The 6,235-nt window shown below is 46.6% G+C and overlaps 1 protein-coding gene across 1 annotated transcript in view; it reads left to right on the top strand.

The window, feature by feature from the left end:
* The first annotated feature begins 205 nt into the window (after window positions 1-205).
* The window catches only part of HACD3 (3-hydroxyacyl-CoA dehydratase 3), a 44,320-nt gene continuing 38,290 nt past the window's right edge, over window positions 206-6,235 (top strand). The window contains exons 1-2 of the mRNA XM_070270600.1: window positions 206-478; window positions 1,520-1,613. The gene's annotated coding sequence lies outside the window, so the exon portion shown is untranslated. The remainder of the gene's footprint in view (window positions 479-1,519; window positions 1,614-6,235) is intronic.

Raw genomic sequence — 6,235 nt, 5'->3', positions numbered from 1 at the left:
GGGGGGTTGCGGGACCCTGGAGTGTCCCCCCGGGCCACAGAGCAAGGTGTTGGAGCTCCACCCAGTCCCCAAGCACATCCATGGGAAGTCCGGGCACCCCCTGCACCGACCCATGCGCTGGAGACCGTGGGCCCAGCAGCAGCTGGTGGTCTGTTTCAGTGCCAGGGAATCTGCCTGCCAGGAGCTTCCCTTTGTTCTGGATTCTGGGTGGGGCCTCCCAGCTAATGGAGAGCAGAGGCTTTCCCTGCTGGGGGTGGTGCCGGACCCCGGAGCCGCCCCCCGAGCTGCAGAGTCGGGAGCTGGAGCTCCAACCCTGTCCCCAAGCACATCCACGGGAAGTCCGGGCACCCCCTGCACCGACCCGTGTGCCGGAGACCGTGGGCCCAGCAGCAGCTTGCGGTCTGGTGCTGTGCTGGGGAATCCGCCCGCTGGGAGCTTCCCTTTGTTCTGGATTCTGGGCGGGGCCTCCCCGCTAATGGTGAGTGGAGGCCTTCCCTGACGGTGGGTGCAGGACCCTGGGGATTCCCCCTGGGCTTAGGTGTAATCGCAGGGGGCTTGAGTAGCGCTGTTGTCACCTGTTTCCACTGTTGCTCCATTGGTGAGCGCACACTCCCGCCCTTGGTGTGTGGCGATGCTATGGGGGAGTCTGCTGGAAGAGAGCCTCCTGCAGGAACTAGGCTGTCTGGGGGTTGGGGGTTGGAGAGTTTTCACCTATTTCCACCTCCTCCCAGGGGGAAGTCCGTCCGCCTTCTGATGTATAGTAGCACAAGACTCTTAGGCATCTTGAGATGCTATCTGGATATCCTTTGTTAATCGGTGAATGTCCAATTAGTTGTAGATTCGACGGGGGAGAGACAAAGAAGACCACTCACTCCGCCATCTTGGTCCTGCCTATTAGCACACTCTTATTGCAATTGTCCTCTTAAGTGGGTTGGTACCCAGTGTAGCTGGTTGCTAGGCTCAGGGGTGTACAGTCGTAATAGGCCTGAGGCCAACAAGGCTGATGTCAGTTCTCTTAGGAGTGCAGCTGAGTGGGGCTAGCCCTTGGCATGGAGGCACTCAGCTGTTTCAGGCTTTGGAAGGTGGGGCTGATCCTTTTTATGGCTATTTGTGAAACACAAGTCTTCTGCCGCTGATAAGCCTCACCCTGCTCTGGACCACATACACTGTCAGCACAGTCCTGGTCCATGCACACTTCTCAACCCCCTGGAGCGTACCCCAGTGCCACACTGCAGAGGCCCCCCTTCTCCCCCAATGCCCCCCACAGTTCACCTGGTCCTCACACAGGCCCTGCCCCACAGAGGCAGACACCTTTGCCTGCCTGTAGAGGATCAAGGCACTCAGTCAATGCAGGCTGAAAAGTAGCCTGAGGGCTTGCTGTTAGGTGGGGCCAGTCCCTAGGGCGGGTTGCCTGCCCTGGCTGAACTGGATTAAATCTGTGCTCTAGTGGGTGTGGTAGACCCTTGGGCTAACAGCCCAAGGGATGCACCTCAATGGCCCCCACCTGTGTCCATATCAGCACGCCTGGACCAGCTCAGAACAACGGCCCCCACCAATGTCTCAGTCTCCGGAGAAGATCCTCCTCTCACCAAGATGCCCCCAGAGCCCACCAGGTGAGTCTCGTTTCACCAAAGGACAGTCAGCCTTCTCTCTGGTGATTTTAGGTTGCTGCAATGAGTGAGTTTCGGCCGATAGCTTTTCTGGGGTGTCCTCGCTGCAGTTAATAGCCAGCAAAGCCAGACAGTAAGACTCCCCTCTCAGTTGGGCTGAGTCTGAAGGATGGTTATAGCAGTATCGCCCCCGTTCCGGACCTCACTCCTCCAGGGAGGGCTACGTATCTTAGGTTGGCTCCCACCTGGCCAGCTGAGAAGCTCCGCTGCTCCCAAAGGTGGCTTTTTTCCTCTCTGGCCGGAGTTACTGCCTCTTCTGCTTTCATCAGGACTGTCCCTTGTTGTGGGGGTTCTTTTTATCCAGTTTTCAGTTTTCAATCCAGGGTGATTCTTCCTAAAATTGTTGTAACCTGGTTGTGTTTGTGGGAGGAGGCAAGTTCAACGTCTGCTCACAGCACCATCTTGACGAGAACTGATTGTGACATCTTTTAAAGACTCATCCTCTTCGGAAGAATTTAAATCAGGACAAGTTTCTAGCAAGGAAAGTGGGAGACTTGGGGTTTGGCCAGAGGGCAAGGAGATAAAAACACATTTTTCATTACAATTTATAGTGGCATTAAATTTACATAACAAATCTCTGCCAAAGAGGAGGTTTGCTGGTGAATAATCAGAGGCCAGAAAAGCATGATGAGTGTTAAGGGGGCCTAAAGATACTGGAGTAGGCTGAGATTTGGGCAATGAAATAGGCTGCCCAGAGACTCCAACAGCTTAAATAGAATCAGAGGTGACAGGTAGAGATAAATCCTTCGAAGGGATAGTAGAGAAAGTTGCACCAGTATCAACTAAAATATCCAGTTCCTGATCTTCTATTTTAAATTTAACGGTAGGTTCAGGGGTACGACTGAGGATTGACTGACCCCATCATTTAAGGGAGAAGTGCCCCTCAGGAGGAGAAAAACGAGCCTCTGGGAGTTCTGGAGGCAAGTAGGGATATTTTTAAAATTTTCCCTTCTCTTAAGAGCAGGTCATTGTCTTTTCCAATGCCCTGGTTTCTTGCAATACCTGCAATTGTCTGGGGGCCAATGGGGAGGCCTCTGAGTGGGCTTTAGTTTACTTTTAGAATTGCCTTTTTGCTTCTCAAAAGATTCAACTTGTAAAGCAAGAAGAGTTGTCTTTAATTCTCTTTTTCCTTTGCTTTCATGCTGACTATTTTCAAAGAATTGTGTAGCAGCCTCCATTATTACGCTTAACGGTTGCCCTGACCAACCAACCACACTACTTTGAATTTGTTTTTTTATATCAGGAAGGAAGTTTCCAACTAAAGCATAAATTAGGAGAGTCATATGTTCTAGGGCTTCTGGGTTTAATGCAGTGTGCTTTTGAAAAGTTTGTATATAAAATGTGCGATAAAGGCTTTTGGATGTCCCCCTTCATTCTGAGTGCATAATTCAATTTTTGACCAATTAACTTTGGGAGCAAACACCTCTAAAATCACTCCTATTAAGCCTTGAATATCAGCCTCTAGTTGTGCCACTTCCTAGTCATTTGTAGGAGGTCCTGGGAGAGGGTCTGGCTGTCTATTTCCCCTGTGCTGGGGTTTTTTCCCAGGGGGTCGTCTGGCCTGTCTGATAACTAGGAAACCGGCAAACAGCCATTGATGATTAAGTATCTCGGTACTAAAGTTCTTTCCTTTTTGCAATTACTGATTATAGCTTTTAGCTGTTTAACCCGCGCATTGTTAACTGTGCTGCTTAGGCAACATGCTATCTGACTCTCAGTAGGCTCCTACAGATAACATCGCCCTGGAGCCTGGGTCACCACGGTAATGGGTGTGTGAGCTATTTGTCAGGAATTAGAACTCTGTCCACTTCAGGCTGGTTGAGACAGCCAACTCATCAACTGGCCCTGGGCAGGTGTCTGATGGGCGACCTGTTGACGTCAAAAGGCTAAAAACTCCACCCTCGGATCATGTTAAGGCCATAATTTTGTGAACATGGGACCTATGAAGAGGCGTGAAGTCTGACTGCGCCTGTGCAGATCGTCATTACCTCACCTCTCCTCACCTCCAATCACCTCTCTCCACACTTCAGACCACCTTGCCCCCCCACCCCATAAATATGCCTGAGTCCCTATTTTCAGGGAAGCGAATCTGAGGCTCATACTCTTGCTTCCTCAAGTGACTGCTTTGTGAGTAAACCCTCTGTCTGCTGCCATCTTGTCGGCTCGGTGCCATTTCTGGGCAGCAGGCAGAAACTTATCCGGTTCAGTAACAAATGGTGAGCCAGCCAGCAGCTAAGTGCAGACAGACATTTTTGCCTGAGATTTGTCAGCCCCTTGCCAGTGTGGCTGATAAGGGAGAGATGGCCCTGGGCCAAATGGGGCTGAGAAGGGTGCATGGAGCAGGTAGGACTCAAAGACTGTGCTTAATTTGCATTTTCATTTGACTAGTATTACCATAAAACCCTCAGTCCTACCTACTTCAGCTTGGCAGTGCTAGTTGGTTCTGCCTTTTTACCCCCTCTGCCATCCTTTAGTTTTATAGTTTACCTGGATGCTACTCTTTCCTCTATTTCATTTTTTTTCTTACTAGATTTCCCCTGGAGAGGGGGGTCCACAATAGCTGGCCTCTTTGCAGGAAAATTTAGAAATAGCTGATAAGAACACTGGAGGGGACTGAGTCTAACTCCCTCATTTGACAGATATGGAAACTCGGGCCCAGAGAAGTCATCCAGTAGGTTAGCTGGGGTCAAACCAGGCTGGATAGACTCCCTTCCACTGGACCTTTCTTATGGAGCATTAGAGGCAAAATGTCAAGATTCAACCCCTTGCTTATCAATAGCTTTCACCTTGGATAGAGGTCAGCAGATAAGCCTCAGGTTTCAAATATGCTGGATTAAAAATTTTTTTTTTTATTACACACCCACAGTATGGCTAAAATTAAAAAGACTGAAAATATCAAGGATATAGAACAACTAGAACTTTCAAACATTGCTTGTGAGAGTGTAAATTGATCAAAACACTTTGTAAAACTGCTTAGCAGTATCTATTAAGGCTCAACCATATGACCTAGCAATTCCACTCCTGGTTTTTACCCAAGAGATATCCACCAAAAGACAGGTGCATAAATGTTCATTGCAGCTTAATCTATAATAGCTAAAAATGAAACAATGCAAACATCCATCATCAGGAGAATGGGTAAATAATTTTTAGTATATTCATACAATGAAATACTACACTGCAAAGACAAACGAAACCCAAAAAAGAATGAACTACCCATTCACATTCACACAACAACATAGATAAATCTCAAATACATTATGTTAAGTAAAAAAAGCCAGACACAAAAGTGTACATAGATTCCATTTATATGAAGTTCAAGAACAGACAAAAGCTACTTTATGATGATAGAAGTCAGAATAGTAATTATTGAGAGGAGGGATTGGGGGCAAAGGTATACTGACATGAGAGAGACTTTGGAATGCTGGAAATGTTCCAGATCTTTATCTGGGTGGTAATTAATTACACAAGTATAAACGTATGTAAAATTCAGCTTGGGCTGAACATTAAAAATGTGCCCATTTCCTATATGTAAGCTATACCTCAGCTTTTTTTTTTTTTTTTTTTTTTTATTAATGTTATGATAGATTACAACCTTGTGAGATTTCAGTTGTACATTTTTGTTAGTCATGTTGTGGGTACACCCCTTCCCCCTCCGTACCCTCCCCCCACCCCCCCTTTTCCCTGGTAACCACCAATCAGATCTCCTTCTCAATATACTAATTTCCACCTATGAGTGGAGTCATATAGAGTTCGTCTTTCTCTGACTGACTTATTTCGCTTAACATAATACCCTCGAGGTCCATCCACATTGTTGTGAATGGGCCAATTTCGTCTTTTTTTATGGCTGAGTAGTATTCCATTGTGTATATATACCACATCTTCTTTATCCAATCATTAGTTTCTGGGCATGTAGGCTGGTTCCACGTCTTGGCTATTGTAAATAATGCTGCAATGAACATAGGGGTGCAACGGACTCTTGAGATATCTGATATCAGGTTCTTAGGATAGATACCCAGTAATGGGATGGCTGGGTCATAGGGTATTTCTATTTTTAACTTTTTGAGAAATCTCCATACTGTTTTCCATAGTGGCTGTACCAGTTTGCATTCCCACCAACAGTGTATGAGGGTTCCTCTTTCTCCACAACCCCTCCAACATTTGTCGTTCTTGGTTTTGGATGTTTTTGCCAATCTAACGGGGGTAAGGTGATATCTTAGTGTAGTTTTGATTTGCATTTCCCTGATGATTAGCGATGATGAACATCTTTTCATGTGTCTATTGGCCATATTCATATCTTCTTTTGAGAAATGTCTGTTCATGTCCTCTGCCCATTTTTTGATCGGGTTGTTTGTTTTTTTGTTGTTAAGCAGTGTGAGTTCTTTGTATATTATGGAGATTAACCCTTTGTCGGATAAGTGGCTTGTAAATATTTTTTCCCAATTAGTGAGCTGTTTTTTTGTTTCAATCCTGTTTTCCCTTGCCTTGAAGAAGCTCTTTAGTCTGATGAAGTCCCATTTGTTTATTCTTTCTATTGTTTCCCTCAACTGAGGAGTTACAGTGTCCGA

Source organism: Equus caballus, chromosome 1 (assembly GCF_041296265.1).
Source record: "Equus caballus isolate H_3958 breed thoroughbred chromosome 1, TB-T2T, whole genome shotgun sequence".
In the NCBI taxonomy this organism is placed as follows: Eukaryota; Metazoa; Chordata; class Mammalia; order Perissodactyla; family Equidae; genus Equus; species Equus caballus.
This window is presented reverse-complemented; position numbering and strand designations above follow the sequence as displayed.